Here is a 15734-nt window from a genome sequence, read left to right as displayed (position 1 = left end):
TTATCTTCTTAAAATGACTTTATTGATTTGATATTGACAATTAATCATAAGATCAAACATCAAGGAGGATTTGAGTTTGCATGGACTGCGCTGTTTCTTTGTTTTCGTGACATCGTGTCAGTAGAGAGTGCGTCACGTTAACAATGCATTCTGTCCTAAGTGACAGCGCACACACTTTTTTATATTTCCTAAAGGCCAATGTGTCTCAATTTTCTCATTAGTATATTTTGACAGTGTCTTTTAGTGAGAATGATTATAAACATATTACCTGTGTTCATTTCCCATGTAGATCTGTAACGTTTGGTGAGTATAAATAAAAAGTAACAACACATATAATAGTTATGTTGCATTGTTTATGATTAACAAAATTCATCGTTTATCTGAAATGTTCTACGTATACAGTCGATTTATTCCACTTCTGAAGGTGTACATTGTCGGTATTACTTTATTACAGTTATTACTTTAACATGGCCTTTTAATAACTTCACTTTAACTTAATCCTGATACTCCTATTCACAGTGGCTCTAAAATCCATACTGACCCCTACTCTCTTCTGTTTCTTTCCGGTGGCCTGCGCCACCACCACCTACTCAAAGCATCATGATGCACCAACATTGATGGACTGAAAGCCAGAAGTCTACGTGACCATCATCATCAGGTCCTTCCATGAAAACCCTAAATACAAAGAGGACTGTTTGACTTATGTTAGGTAGATTGCCAGAGGGACTGGGCGGTCTCGTGTCACCCCTACAGATTTTATTTTTTCCCCAGCCTCTGGAGTTTTTTTTTTGTTTTTTGTCCACCCTGGCCATCGGACCTTACTTATTCTATGTTAATTAATGTTGACTTATGTTTATTTTTATTGTGTCTTCTATTTTTCTATTCATTTTGTAAAGCACAGCTACATTTTTTGTATGAATATGTGCTATATAAATAAATGTTGATTGATTGATTGATATTCTCCATTGCATTTGCTCCAGAGTGTAACGTGTGCCAGTGTAACCCTCATCCTGATGAGGTATGTTCTCAGCAGTGCTTATTCCTACCTCGCTCTTAGGTCCACAGCCGAAACCTGAGTATCGAGCGTCCCATCACTACTCAGCAGGTACCTCGCTCTTAGGTCCACTGACACCCTGTTGGCCGGTAACTCTTTAAATATAACCGGCGGCTATGCTGAGCTCAAGCACGACCGTGGTTGACTCACCAGTAAGTAAAATCATTTCTCTTACATTATGGGATCCCCATCTCTGACTCAATCAATCAAATGCCGGCTTTCTCTTTTAGGCGCGCCGCACTTTAAACCGCCTGCACTAGGCAGGCTGCGAGGACACCGGAGCGTAAAAATGAACACACGCGGCGGAGGTCGTACTGGCCATTATACCGGCCCCACGTGTGTCCAACACTCCGCGCCTCACTGCGCTCACCCGCTAGACGGCCCCGCATTCCCGCGACAGCGCCCTGAACACGCCAACGGTAAGTGCACTTTCTTATAGCGAATATAAATGCTGCTACATACTTAAATTTGGTAAGACGCGACCCGCGCATTACCACAGGCCCTGCTAGATGAAATACCTCCTTCTGGGAACACTGGCGCACCAACAAAGAAAAAGTCTTTTTCAAGTTGGGACACAAATTCTCATTTGGAGAATCAGATTCATATAAATCTTGCGTAAACACAAAAAGTGGATTGATATGTTCATATAAAGCTTTCCACACAAACAGGGATTTACTGTATAAAAGAAAACTTGATGGAAGAACATGTGCATAGTTTTGGCAACTCTGTCCATCCATATGCAACATTTCAAAGAAACTGGGAACTTATGATATCCTCAATACTTGATGACTTACTTGTATAATAAATCGTGTCACTGATCTACTACTAGAATGTGTATTGATGTGACAAACATATTACACCTCAAAAGTGATCATTATGATGTACAGACTGTATTTCAGATCTCTTTTAAGAGGGCAAATTCTGTGTATTTGCACTGAAGAACTTTTTGAAGTTTTCATCAGTTTATAAAGCTTACCTTTTGTCATTTCTCAGCAAACTGGTCAACAAATAATAGCTCAATCAAAGCATTACTCTATTATGCACACTGAGCTGCCTGCCCATTGTGACACTTCTTGTGTGATTTTGGGCTATACAAAAAATAAATTGTATTGTATAGTATTGTATTATCCGACCAACTAGGAACTACGTTCATTGTTCAGTGTGGCTGTGCAAACATAAAACATAAGTTTTTGATTATATAAATAGGCAATTTGCAGAAGTGTCACCAGTGATGATTTAGGTGTGTCATTTTAAACAGAGTGAATGCTTCTGTGATCACCAATTTTGTGTTAAATTTTTGTAATTAATTTAGACCACTTTACAAAGATTTGTTTTCACTTTGGCATTAAAGAGTCTTTTTCTGTTGATCATTGTCAAAAACTTCAATCCACAATAATTTAATATCATTATAACAATAAGTTTTGTTGAGTACTTTATATTGACATTGTATTCAACATGTATCATTAAAAATCACTCCATGTTCACTCACACAACCTTGAATGCATCCTTTATAGAAATGTGTAAAACCTTCAGGAGAAGAATCTGTTAAAGAAGTGGCCACACTAACTTCAAAAACTTCTTCCGACAACTTCTGAGGAACTACCAGATGTTGCCATGCCAGCTGATAGAGGTAGTTTATCCATAATGTCCCAGGGGGCTATGCCTTGTGCATTTTTCAAGAAAGCATCCTAACTACATTCTCAAACTGTTTACTTCATCTGACTCCTCTTAATCTGGAAAAGTAAGGTTTCTACTCTGCAGTCCTTATGTTGTTGAGTCCCTTACCCTATCATCACATTTTGCAGCTTGGATTCTCGGGACTATTTCTTGTTCACTATCTACAGTAGAATTTCTGATTGAAAATGAGGATGGGGATATTATCACCTTAATTCTTCATACAGCAGTGGCCCACCCAGACAGTAAGGGAGAGAAATATGTGTGAATGCTATTTATGGATTATAACCTAGCATTTAACACAAATAATTACCTCCAAGCTCATTACCAAGCTTAGGGACCTGGGGCTGAGCATTTCATTGTGCAGCTGGATTTTTAACTTCCTGACAAGCAGTCCCCAGGTTGTTCGAGTGGGTGGCCACACCTCATCATCTCTCACTCTCAACACAGGCGCTCCACAGGGCTGTATCCTGTTGTCCAGTGCTGTACTCCCTCTACACATATGACTGCACAGCTCTACATGACACTAACATGATTGTCAAGTTTGCTGATTACACAGCTGTAGTTGGTCTGATATCTAACAACAATGAGCATGCTTACCTGAATGAAGGGGAGAATCTGTTACACTCATGTTAGGCCAGCAGTCTTCTCCTGAATTTCAGCAAGACAAAAGAGTTGATTGTGGACTTTGGGAAGAAACAGCAGAGGCACCACCATCTCCTCATATTTAATATCACTCAGGCACAGAGGGTGAGCAGATTTAGACACCTCAGTGTCCAGATCATAGAGTATTTTACCTGGTCCAAGCACATTAACACCTTGCTGAAGAAAGCATGACAAAGCCAGCACCCACCTCAAATGCTACAGAGATTTCAGGCTGCCCTACCAGATACTAAAGAAGTTCTATACATTTACCATTGAAAGCATTCTGACAGAAAGTATCACTGGCTGGTATGGGAACAGCACACCACAGGACCTCAAGGCTCCTTAGATTGTGATGCAGTCAGTAGCACACAGTGTTCACTCACTAACATCCAGGACATCTACACTAAGCAATGTCGAACCTCTGCAAGGAAAATTATCCATGACACCAGTCATCCCAAAAATGGCTTCTTTCCTGTGCTGCGGTCAGATAACACTGCAGATAACACTGCCGTTGTCTAGAGTCCAGTTCAGAGACACAGAAGGGGAGCGTCTTCCCACAGTCCAGTCCATCTACATCTTGAATAAGGAAAGTATCTAGAAATACATGATGCCCTATTGTTAACTCTCTCACGTTAAGTTATTTAAGTCATCTATTTAGTTTTTATTATTGTTATTATTAATTACATATTTGTAATTCTATTAATGATTTTTAAATTTATAAGGCTATGTATTTGTATCAAAGGACAGTCATAGGAGTTGAGTAACTAAATATTTCACTGCATGTTGTGCTGTATGTATAATTTATATATGACAAATAAAATGTGATTTGATGTAGATCGACTGGACACACAGAAAGCTTCATCCAGAAGCTTAACTACTCTTTATTTTCTTGTTAGGGGAAATATAACAGCTGCAGTGGGCTGGCACCCTGCCCGGGGTTTGTTTCCTGCCTTGTGACCTGTGTTGGCTGGGATTAGCTCCAGCAGACCCCTGTGACCCTGTAGTTAGGATGTAGCGGGTTGGATGATGGATGGATGGAAATATAACAGAGTGCCTTGAGCATGGGAAAGGCACTTTATAAATAAAATGTATTATTATTATTATTGGAATTTGGTAGCATAGTTTGATGTAAAAGAGTCAATATTATGTCTGAGGTCATCTTAATATTTATTAAATTATTTAAACAAGCTATCCAGGGGAGGTATTTATGTTAATACATAGCCAAAATATAGTTTCTACATGTTGTTTGCAATTTTAAATTTCTCTGTAATTGTCTTTGTAGCAAAAGCAATTTTTGAGATATCTCCATACATGAACTGTCAGTGAAAGCCAGAGCAAAACTCAACATGTGATAATTTATAGCTTGCAATTTACAGTTACTGAAGTGTACTCTGGTTGGCATCCTCAGTAGACAAAAATGTTTGATTATAAAATTTTTAGTTAAACAAAAGATTCCTTTCAGTTATGATGGAGACCATCTTTCATAAAGACTGTTCCAAAAATGTTTCAGTTATTCAAAGGGATTTTCTTTAGTGTATAGTCAGTTTTTTTTACCTGAAGTTGAAAGGAAGAAGTCTATTATAGATTAAAAAAATATTTATTGGAGGTCATTGCACCCTATACATGACATGGGTTGCTCCATCCATTAGGTACATGCAAAGAAGATATGCACAGCTGAGTGCAAGCTTTAATTTCAACATAAAGGACCCATTCTTCCTTCTTTTAAACCTATTTAATTTAATTCAAAGCTATTAATCATGCTAGCAGAATCAGGCATGGCATGGAAACTAACTCAGAATGGTACAGCAGCAATTTGCTCTCTTAATTTAAAGTCCTCAATAAACACAACACACAAATCTTGAATATTAGATGGAAAACCAGAGTATCTCCAGGACATCCACACAGAGAGAATTTCAGAATTTAATTCTGAACTAACAAAAAAATTATTTAGCATAAATAAAAATATCTAAAAAAAACAATGCAAAAATATAGAATTAATCCACTGTCATCTATTAAAATGTGTAATATAAGAGCTTAAGCCTTTGCACTCTTGAAAAAATTAAAGTGTATCTTGTAAGATTAAAATAAAAATAAATCTAATTCATGTTGTTTTTTTAATTGAAGAAATGTAAAATATATGAAAAATATAAATAAAAAGCAATTAAGTGAAAACTCTGCATGCAACTTTGACAAATGCACAATAACATCTTTTTTTATACACAAGTCAAGAAAAGCTGTCATGTTACAGTACATTTACATCTGCCGTTCAAAATATATAGATTAAATTCATGTAAGTCAGTGCTTCTCAACCTCTCAGCTCACTAACAAGCGTCAGTAGCCATAAAGGGGACTGCTAGATAACAAAAATAATTATAAAATAGCAGCAAAACACTAAATCACTGGAGTATCAAACTTGTTTTTAAAGAAGAATGCTTAAAAATATTTAAAACATGTTATATACAGAGCAGAGCGAGTGCCAGTTTTTTCAATAACTCCCTTTAAACTGCATTTTATATTGCAAAGCATCAGTCATACTACTTTGTGTGCCATGTACATGGTCAGAGCAGCACTGAGACTTGACTCGGAGTGAAATAGTGCAAGCTGACTGCTTGGGGAAGTCGGACTATGCAAATAAACACAGGCAGAAGGTGTGGTGGGTGGAGTGAGTGAATTTTGACATTAACCCATAGGGTGTATGGACTATTGAAGAGATGAGGTCACTATGAACTATGGAGTGAATGAAGAAAAGCATGGAGAATTAGAAAGAAGATGGTGGTGGACAAGAGCACTATACAGAGATTGAATATAGGTGCCTTACACAGGTATTGTGAGTGAAGCTGTAACTTCACCAGGAACTTAAAAAGAGAGAGAAGCAAAGGAGTGAGTGGTGAGTCTGAGTCCAAGAAGTGCTTGGAGTGACAACGTGCTTTAGTTAGCTAAAATGCCAGTGCCATTCAATAAAGGCTTTTGCATGGTGATAACAGTGGGCAAAATTGTACACATTTCACAATGTTATTTCTTCTAACCTGTACATTCCTGCACCATTCCCACTTTTGTCACATTTGTAATTTTACATCATAATACAGTGTTTTTTTTTTCGTTGACTATATTTGCTGATCCACTTGTCTTACTTTTCTTCTACTCATGAAGTGATCACTACAATGTTTATATTATACCTGTAGTTTAGCTGGATTACATTTATACTTGGCATTAAAATGCATCTCTAGTATCCACATTATATCCGGGTAGAGACCAGATGGACTCCCCACATATGCACTGCAATTTAGGGTTTAGTGGTTGCTCATGTTTATTTACGGTAACACAGGATGTTACAGCTACTGAATCTGTAGCTAGATTGGGAATGGCTGGCAAGAACTTTAGTATTTTGGTATCATGGCAAAGATCTGACAGACTCAAAAAGGATATGGCAGCTCAACATCACACATGCCACTGCAGCCCCACCTCTCACTTTTTAAAGCTGCATACATGCCATGGCTGACAACATTTCCAAGGCTTACTTGACTACTGCCCAAAACCCAACACAACTCCTTTGTATTATCTGATGATTTGATTGTTGTATGCAAAGAGAAAACAACTTTGCATTTCCACTTGTGTTAACTGTAGCTATCATAGGCAGAAAAGCTCCAGGACTGCTAACAAAGCAAAAATCTTAAATAAGCTGGGTTCATTTGCCCATCAAGAGCCACATTAGTTTGTACCAATCATCATACAGATAAATGGTATAATCTTTTAACATGCCTCTATCTTAATATTATCTAAAGGTCCAAAAATGATAAAAAGTCTTTGGCACATATCTATATCTGAAAATTGACTTTGTATGTATAAATTCTTATAAAGTTCAAAGAATAAACAGTATTAATCTTAATTATCTCATTGTTCCCTTTGTAACTATTCAGGACACACCCTTACCACTCACAAATTCACACAGAAATAAAAAACACACAAGGTTATATTTTTGGGGGTTTCTGCTACAAATTAAGCCATGAAAAAATGTCTGTTGCAACTAATTCTGCATTTTAAAAATTACTTTCTGAATTTTATCATTTTTTGCTTAGTTTAAAAAGTAATAAATTAGCCAGATGTGTAGTGAGCAACTTTTAATGTTATTAAAAAATATTCCATGAAAAATTAGGTATCTTGTTAGCTACTGGTTATTATTTATTCCTAAAAATGCCAAATCCATTTATGTTATGATTAAGAAATTCAGGCACTAGTAAAAATGACTTAAAAAGGCTGTTCTGAAATGGTCTTTTATTGCTGTAATATGCATTCAAAACACAGGCAGTGTAACAGCTGTAGTGGAAAATTGGCTTTTGTTAATAAATGAAAGTTCTGAAACAAGCAGCTTGGTCAAGGCTACAATAAAAGTTCAAAGGGTAAAAAATATCATGGTCTATGTAAGGGAGCCCTCACATATTCTTGTGGTGTTAAGAACCACTGATATAAGCGACTTCCTTACTAAACTTAATCTTAAGTAACGGAGGATACACAAGGTTAAAAATATGAGTCTTGGTGAATGGATGTTTATTTCAAATATTGGAAGACATTAATTTCATAAAAGTTTGCAATACCTTTGTTAAAGTCAGTGGTTGGGCTTCAACAGTACAAAAAGATGTAGTCAGCATTTTGCAACCTTCTCATTGGCATGTCATGTTTACTTTTCCTCTACAGCAGTTTCTGTATTTAGGTAAAAATGAATCTTTCCTTACTTCTCTGTCTTATAAAGATCAGTATGCATACCTCAGCATAATATAAACTTAATTAATACAATGCATGTGACATTTGGGAACAAAACCTATTAATGTTAACTTTACTTCTAAACAGCCTTGCTGACTGCACATTGAAAACTGAAAAAAATGTCGTTTTCATGTAAAACAAGGAAGTATTTTGTATTCTGGCCTTGAAATATCATTTCATTTTAAATGATTTTGAAATAAGATTACTGGATCATTTTACATAATTAAACATAAACTAATAATGTGTTTACATATAGTGTATTTTTTTCTATCAAATACTGAAAATTTTCAGTAAAGTGAACATATACAGTACTTCTCTGGCTAATAGGAGGTTGAAAACTTACTTTACACTATAAACATTGAGGTGAGATCTTTCACTTTAAACATTATTCTTTGCTTTGCTTCCTCTTATAAACCATATGGAGTAACATACTATTTAACCTCTCAGATATGCCTTTCAAGATTCCCAAAGGAACAGGTATGAGATTGTTGGAGCAGAGTTCATCTCAATTAATTAATCTATTTGCAAGGAAATCCTGTGTACTTAAAAATCTGTTATCTACAAGTAAGCAACTGGTTAAGACACCAACAGCTGTGTTGGAAGGTTTGGTCTTTAATTGTCAGTTCCATAATAAATGGAATATTAGCTTCTTCAAAATATGATTGATCAAAGTTATCTATTTGTGAATAACTTTGATGAGTATTCTAAACAACATTATGGATTAATAGATCAGATTTACAAAGTAAAGATGTGATCTACTGTATATTGTGTTTAAGAATACCATTAAAGTTATGTGCTAGTGTAGGTTTACACTGTAAGTGGAACTGTTTGGGAAGGAAGAAAGAATTTAGGTGTGAATTTCAGTGTCATTTCATACAAGAGCAACTGTCCTCTGGGATTTGCAGTCACCTGAGATTATATTAAATGTACTGTTCTTTGTATTTTTATTTCAGTTTCCCTAGTTCAAGAATGAGAAATCAGAAACATTTTCCCTCCAATGTTCTAACTTAGTCTGTTGAATGTAAATGGGTCTATTTAAATTGGAATAGTGAGGAACAAAGGATAGAGTAAGAGAGAAGGGGGAAAAATAGAAAAATGAGATGCAGCTCAAAGGTTCAATGCTGGAATGAAAGGTAAGACTCTTATTTGAGTTATGAGATCCATGCCAGTTGTGGCACTGTCACATAAATGCTGTCTGATTTAGTTTTGTCTCTTAGCCGTCCTCAATGTCAACCATGTTGCTACCTATACACCCTTAATATGATGGGGGGAATGAAAAAAAATCAGGCATATTGGGCAGATGGTCATAAAGAAGACTTTTGGGGGGACGTGGTCTGTTACTGTGGTTTCCAAGGATTATCATGTAGAAAGGATACCAGGATATATTTTAAAAAGGCAGTGAAAGGCAAGAAGGGAAGGAAGAAAAGAAAAGGTTTTCAACACATACTGATAAGTGGGACAAAAAAAAATGGCAAATGTTGACTATTCATGGCCAGAGAAAGGATTGCCCTGCCTGCTCATGGAGGTGGCTATCTCAAAGACTTTGCCAGCCGACCCACTCTAAAGTAGAAATGGATAGGACAGTAAGGAGAAATTAAAATGGATGGAGCTAAGAGCGATCCTTGCTTATCTGGGGTAGTGTACTTGGAGAGAACGAGGAAAATGGACTAATGTTATCATAAGTGTCTTTGAAACTGCCTGAATGTTGGGGTTTGTCTAGGGCAAAGGGTTTTCTTTCTTTTAAATTATTTACATACTATATTTGTGGGGATGTGGAGGAGGGAGGTGTGTTCACAAATTTGGTTGTTGCCATTTATATTTGTATAGTTTTTTTTTATATAAGATTAATTTAATACAGCTATTTTCACCTTGTCTGTTTCTCACGGTTATTATGCTGAGATTGTGTAAGTTATATTATTTATCATATCAGTATCACAGGAAGGGGTCTGAGGGCATTTTGAAGATGACCTGCTATCCAACTCCACCTTTGATAGGGACATATTGCAATATCGGCCAAAAAAGGTTGAAGCGTTATACAGTTTATAGTGCTTTCAGTTTTCTCTATACACAATTTTAATCATTTTGTGGTTTGGTGTTAATTATGGGCTATCAAAGATGGTCTCAGGAATCACAAAAAGACTACTGCTTTGGCAGAATCATATTAAAGAAAAATCATTAACCAAAATGATAAAATCTTTGTTTTCTTTTGAGTTCTAAAGGCACTATACTTTGTTCAACAATGGATTTACCAGTTCATACTCATTATTAAATACTTATAATTGCTACTCGTATTATTTGTTGTATATAATACTTTATATATTGTGACCTCCATGGGGCACTACTGATCCTACAAACCCCAGAGCCTAATAGAATGGTTCGAAATACATACATTTCATGCATATTTCATCTACAACGATCTGTGTAAATATAGAATGACAGAGGAAATGCAAGGTAAGAAATGCTGAGTACACAGCTAAAACAGAAAATGTTTCCATAAGTTATAGTAATAACGGTGTGATGTTGATGTGAGTTGTGTGAAGACTGAAGGCCAAATATCCAATAAACACTTTCACAAAAGACGTAACAAAAATCTATGCTTTTATTCAAGAATAAAACAGAAGAACAAGAAATTGCTCAACTGTTATGTTGCTGAAGCTCAACTATCAGTCAGTACAATGTAAAAGACGTTCACATACGTGTATGTTTGAGCATTTCATTTTCAACCAGTTGTCACAGTGGTAACACTGTTCCCTCTCAGATCTGCGCAGATGCACAGTGGAAAAGCTACCACTTAGAAACCTCCAGATAATAGGTTTGAATCTCACATTCAGTAGTGAGCTGCTATTATTATCATTATCATATAATAAAAACATATATTTGAGGTGAGATTAGAGATCTCTAAGAGAGATCTGTATACAGACAACATCTTTGCATCCTACGAACAATTACATTCCAAATTTAACTTTCCAGCAACACATTTCTTTCACTACCTTCAAATCAGAAACTTTGTTAAACAGAACCTGCCCAATTTTCCGCACCTCCCACTTACCTCTATGCCAGAAAAAATATTGATTAGTCTTGAGCACAGTATTTCTGCAATATATAAAACCATTCTACAGTCTCTCTCTTTCAAAGATCAAAGAGGACAGTGGGAAAAGGATCTCTCACTCAATATCTCAGAAAAGGAGTGGAAGGTAGCAATGCAGAGAATCCACTCGAGCTCCATACAGTATGTGCAAAGCATACAATTATTCAACTTAAAATTATATATTAAGCGCATCTCTCTCGCTTAAAAGTGTCCAAAATGTTTCCAGGGCAAGACCCAACCTGCAAAAGTTGCAGTCAAGTTCCAGCCTCACTAGGGCACATGTTTTGGGCCTGCACCATTCTTAACCAAATTCTTTAGATGCCTATCAGACAGCCTTGGTGTCACAATCCCAGATGGGCTTAAAGTGGAGAAAGATAAACAAACTGTAATTGCCTTTACTACACTATTGGCACCTAGACTCATCTTGCGCAACTGGAAGAATCCTATCTCTCCCCTAAGTCAGTGGGTAACTGATATTATATACTATTTGAAACTGGAAAAAATCAAATTCTTACTTAGAGGATCTGAGCAGACCTTTTTCAAAACCTAGAAGGATCTAATCAATAACATTTTAGAATAAGCTTTTAAAGCACTGAGGAAGCAGATTCTCTCCCCTTTTTCTTCTTCTCCATTTATCTTTATTCACTTAATAATTCATCTATTTACTTATTTTTACTAGCTTTAAGTTTTACTCTGCTGGCTTGGCTCTCTTTGTCAGGGGTGGGGGTTGATTTGTTTTCCATCTTATTTTTGTAAAAATTGATTTATTTGTATGGAATGTTTTGTGATTTCAATCAAATCAATAAAGTAAAAAAAGCAGACATACAAAAACAACATCAATTATTTCCTCTTGCTTTGTTGTTGAATAAACAAACACCACCATATCTATGGTGGATGTTACTTTTCCTTACACATGGACGTCCACATCAACATGTCATGTGTTATATATATACATATTGCGGAACGTGGCTCGGACAGAGACAGACAGACATCGTTATGTCACCCAACACACACGTTTATTATATAAAATATTTACAGTTTAGTTAGTGCACAACCCAGTGCCTCCAGCACCGATCCCCCAAAGTCCAGGCCTTTCTACGCAGTGCCTTCCTTCTGGCCGCCTCCACTCTCTCTCTCTCGTCTCTCATCCTCTTCCACCCGACTCTTGACTCTGAATGAAGGGAGGCGGCCCCTTTTATACCAGCCTGGATGGGCTCCAGCTGCTTCCCGGCACTCCTCCGCGGACACGCCCCTGTGTGGCGGAAGTGCCGGCTGTGCACCCGGAAGCCCTCTGGGTGTCCCCAGTCTTCTTCCCCCCAACACTTCCTGGTGTGACGGAAGTGCTGAGGTCCAGGGTTCTCCAGGCACCGGGGCCCCCAACACAACTAGGGTGGTCTCACCCTTGTGTTCTGGAGGAGGCGCAAGCCCTCCTCCGGTCTTCCTGGCATCCCAGCTGGGCACCACCCCCAGCCATCCGCCACAGTTCCCCACCACAAGCTGAGACCCCTAGGGGCCAGCGGCCCGTTCCGTGAGGGCAGGTCCTCCTCGGTGGAAAGCCGACATGCTCCAGTCCAGGGCCCGGTCCTGCAGAACATAAAACAGAACAAGGGGCAAAGACGTTGCCCTGACGCTGCCACTCGGCGCCTCTCTGCCTTGAATAGGGGCAACGCTCCTCCCTCTGACCGGCACCCCAGTGCTTGCGACCTCGGCCTCCCCTCCGAGACCTCTGTGCCCCCCGCGCTGGAAAACCGGATGGGACCGCACACGCCCCCGTCACCTCAGCCGGCTGTGGGGTTTCCCTCTGCGCCCACAGAGAGCGGCCCTTCACTAGACATGCGCACGCAGCAGCACGCCCCTTCCTATCGGAGGAACCGGCAATTACCCCTCGATTCCTCCTTTTCCTCTTGGATGTGTTGACGGTCTGGGTCTGAGCATGGCAAATGCTCAAATCCAATCCTACAGAGTGACGGGAGACTGCTGCGGTCTTGGAGCGCAGGGTGCTAGGACCCAGGGCACTCATCAGCCCTTGTCCTGCCAGCCCCTACGATCTCGCTCTCCTCACCACGTACACCGCCTGCACCACCGCGTCCGTTGTCGGAGAACCGCTTACTCTATACTGATTGTTTACATCACGGCCAATTTCAATGGATTCTCCTTTATGCTGTACTGGGACAGCTGTACTCACCTTCCTCGCCGTACTCCTCCGGCCAATGGCTCCAGCGTCACGCCGTTCCTCCGCAGTACGCGGTGTCTCTGATGATGCGACCGCCTTCCCCTTCAGCTTCTGCAGCTCCGCACGGAGAGTACTCAGCACCTGTGACACGCCACATGAGCACGCAGACCCATGGAGAATAAGCCAGTTGTTTATGTAGTTATTTATTTAATTCCCGGCCACAAAATGCTAACCCATGGAACCTCTGTATCACACTATTTTTTGCTTTTCGACTTATTTTTTGCAGTGCACCATGTACTATGAAATATATTTTTTTTCTTCCAAAAAGGTATAATGAACTAGGGTGAATGTTTCAAAAAATTAAAGACTGGTGACGTGGCAGACCAGGTACATGACTACAAAAAAGAAACAGCAAGTTTGCCAAGGCTGGTCTCGCAAAAGTGATGGCAAGGTCCATCCATTTATGGTCATGCCTAAAGGGGAAAAGAGTGAGGTGGTGACTAATATACAGAGCACCTTCACCCTGATACAACTCAAACTGTGGAATAAAATAAAATGTTTAAATGATAAATTACATAGGGTTAACTTTCTTAAGTTCATGTTGGCAGACAGCAGTGGGAAAGTTGATCTGAATAAGGTGCCTGTTTTTCAGAGGCTGCAGAAGACTCTTGGCGAACACTCAACTTAAAATGTCCTTATACTTCCCAGACTGAATTTGCTCACCAAGATCCAGATAACAATTGATCCTTGATGGGGAGTATGATACATCTGGGGATGTGGTGCATTGCCTTGAAGAAAGGGGGACATAGGACAAGTGCCGACCTTAGTAGGTTTCTATATCATGGTTTAAGATGGAACTTTTGAAGTCAAGTCTGAAGTGTTGTGTTGCACAGATTATTATTTTGGACCAAACCAAGTAGCAAACTATGAAATTTTTACAATTGCCAAAGTTCAAGGAGTTTGAAAGTACACAGATTTTACACAGTCTGCTTTCCTTCCTCATATACCTTTCAAGCCTGTGAAACTAATTGTCTGTATGTAGAGAAAATGCTGATGAATATTATTTTCTATCTGTATTTAGTTTGGTATTTAAGTTATTTTTAGTGTGTAGCTTAGTATATGATACCATACATACAGCTGTGCTTGAAAGTTTGTGAACCCTTTAGAATTTTCTATATTTCTGCATAAATATGACCTAAAACATCATCAGATTTTCACTCAAGTCCTAAAAGTAGATAAAGAGAAACCAGTTAAACAAATGAGACAAAAATATTATACTTGGTCATTTATTTATTGAGGGAAATGATCGAATATTACATATGTGTGAGTGGCAAAAACCTTTGCTTTCAGTATCTGGTGTGACCCACCTTTGCGGCAATAACTGCAACTAAACATTTCTGGTAACTTTTGACCATTCCTGCACACCGGCTTGGAGGAATTTTAGCCCATTCCTCCATACAGAACAGCTTCAACTCTGGGATGTTGGTGGGTTTATTCACATTAACTGTTTGCTTCAGGTCCTTCCACAACATTTTGATTGGAATAAGGTCAGGCTTTGACTTGGCCATTCCAAAACAAAACCTTTTTTTTCTGGAAGACCTTAGATCAGTATAATAGCAAATACATATGGGTGAATACGGTATCCAAAAGACTGCCATGGATAACAGATGGCTTCTTTCAGTTCTTATTCATGCCTTTTGGGCTCATGAATATGCCAGAGCGACATTTCAGTGGTTTATGGAACAAGATCCAAAGGGGCTGCTTTAGGATACCTGTTTAGTCTATATAGGGGATATCACCATCTTATCCCCAGACCAACATAAACATCATTGAGAGCTGGGGCCTCATGTATAAACGGTGTGTACACACAAAAATTTAGCATACACCCATTTCCTTGCATACTTTAAGATGTATAAAAATTAAATTTTGTAAGCGACAGCACATTTTCATGGCAGCTACTTACCGTGCATAAGCACATTTCTGCTTGGTTTAGCAAACTGGTGGCACCAAGTATCAACACAGTCTTACTGTCTTTGTTTCAATTACCTTACTTTTTCATATTCGTATCAATAACACAGGATTTATCAAATACACCTAAATTAATTGCATATCATTTACAAATTAAATTAAAATACTAAATAATAAATTACTTGATTGTAATCATTCTGTAACAATATAATGGTGCATGGAATGGCCTTATTATTCCAACTACCATAGCTGCTTTAGTGTTGTTAGAAAACATTACAAATGGAAGAATTAGAAGAGAGTGTTTGTATCTATAGATGATGATGACTGGCTTCCTCTTGGAGCTGTGTGATGAACTGGTGTTTGCTTTACAAAGG

General features: G+C 38.3%; 1 long non-coding RNA gene across 1 annotated transcript; it reads left to right on the top strand.

The window, feature by feature from the left end:
- The first annotated feature begins 1165 nt into the window (after positions 1–1165).
- On the top strand, positions 1166–3978 carry LOC120532713. Its single transcript, XR_005634346.1, has 3 exons — positions 1166–1206; positions 1285–1473; positions 2569–3978. It is a non-coding gene; the product is annotated as an uncharacterized LOC120532713 (long non-coding RNA).
- Positions 3979–15734: the final 11756 nt, after the last annotated feature.

The sequence above is a fragment of the Polypterus senegalus genome, chromosome 7, assembly GCF_016835505.1.
Source record: "Polypterus senegalus isolate Bchr_013 chromosome 7, ASM1683550v1, whole genome shotgun sequence".
In the NCBI taxonomy this organism is placed as follows: domain Eukaryota; kingdom Metazoa; phylum Chordata; class Cladistia; order Polypteriformes; family Polypteridae; genus Polypterus; species Polypterus senegalus.
Note: the sequence above shows the minus strand (reverse complement) of the source record. Positions and strands in the feature narration are given on the sequence as shown.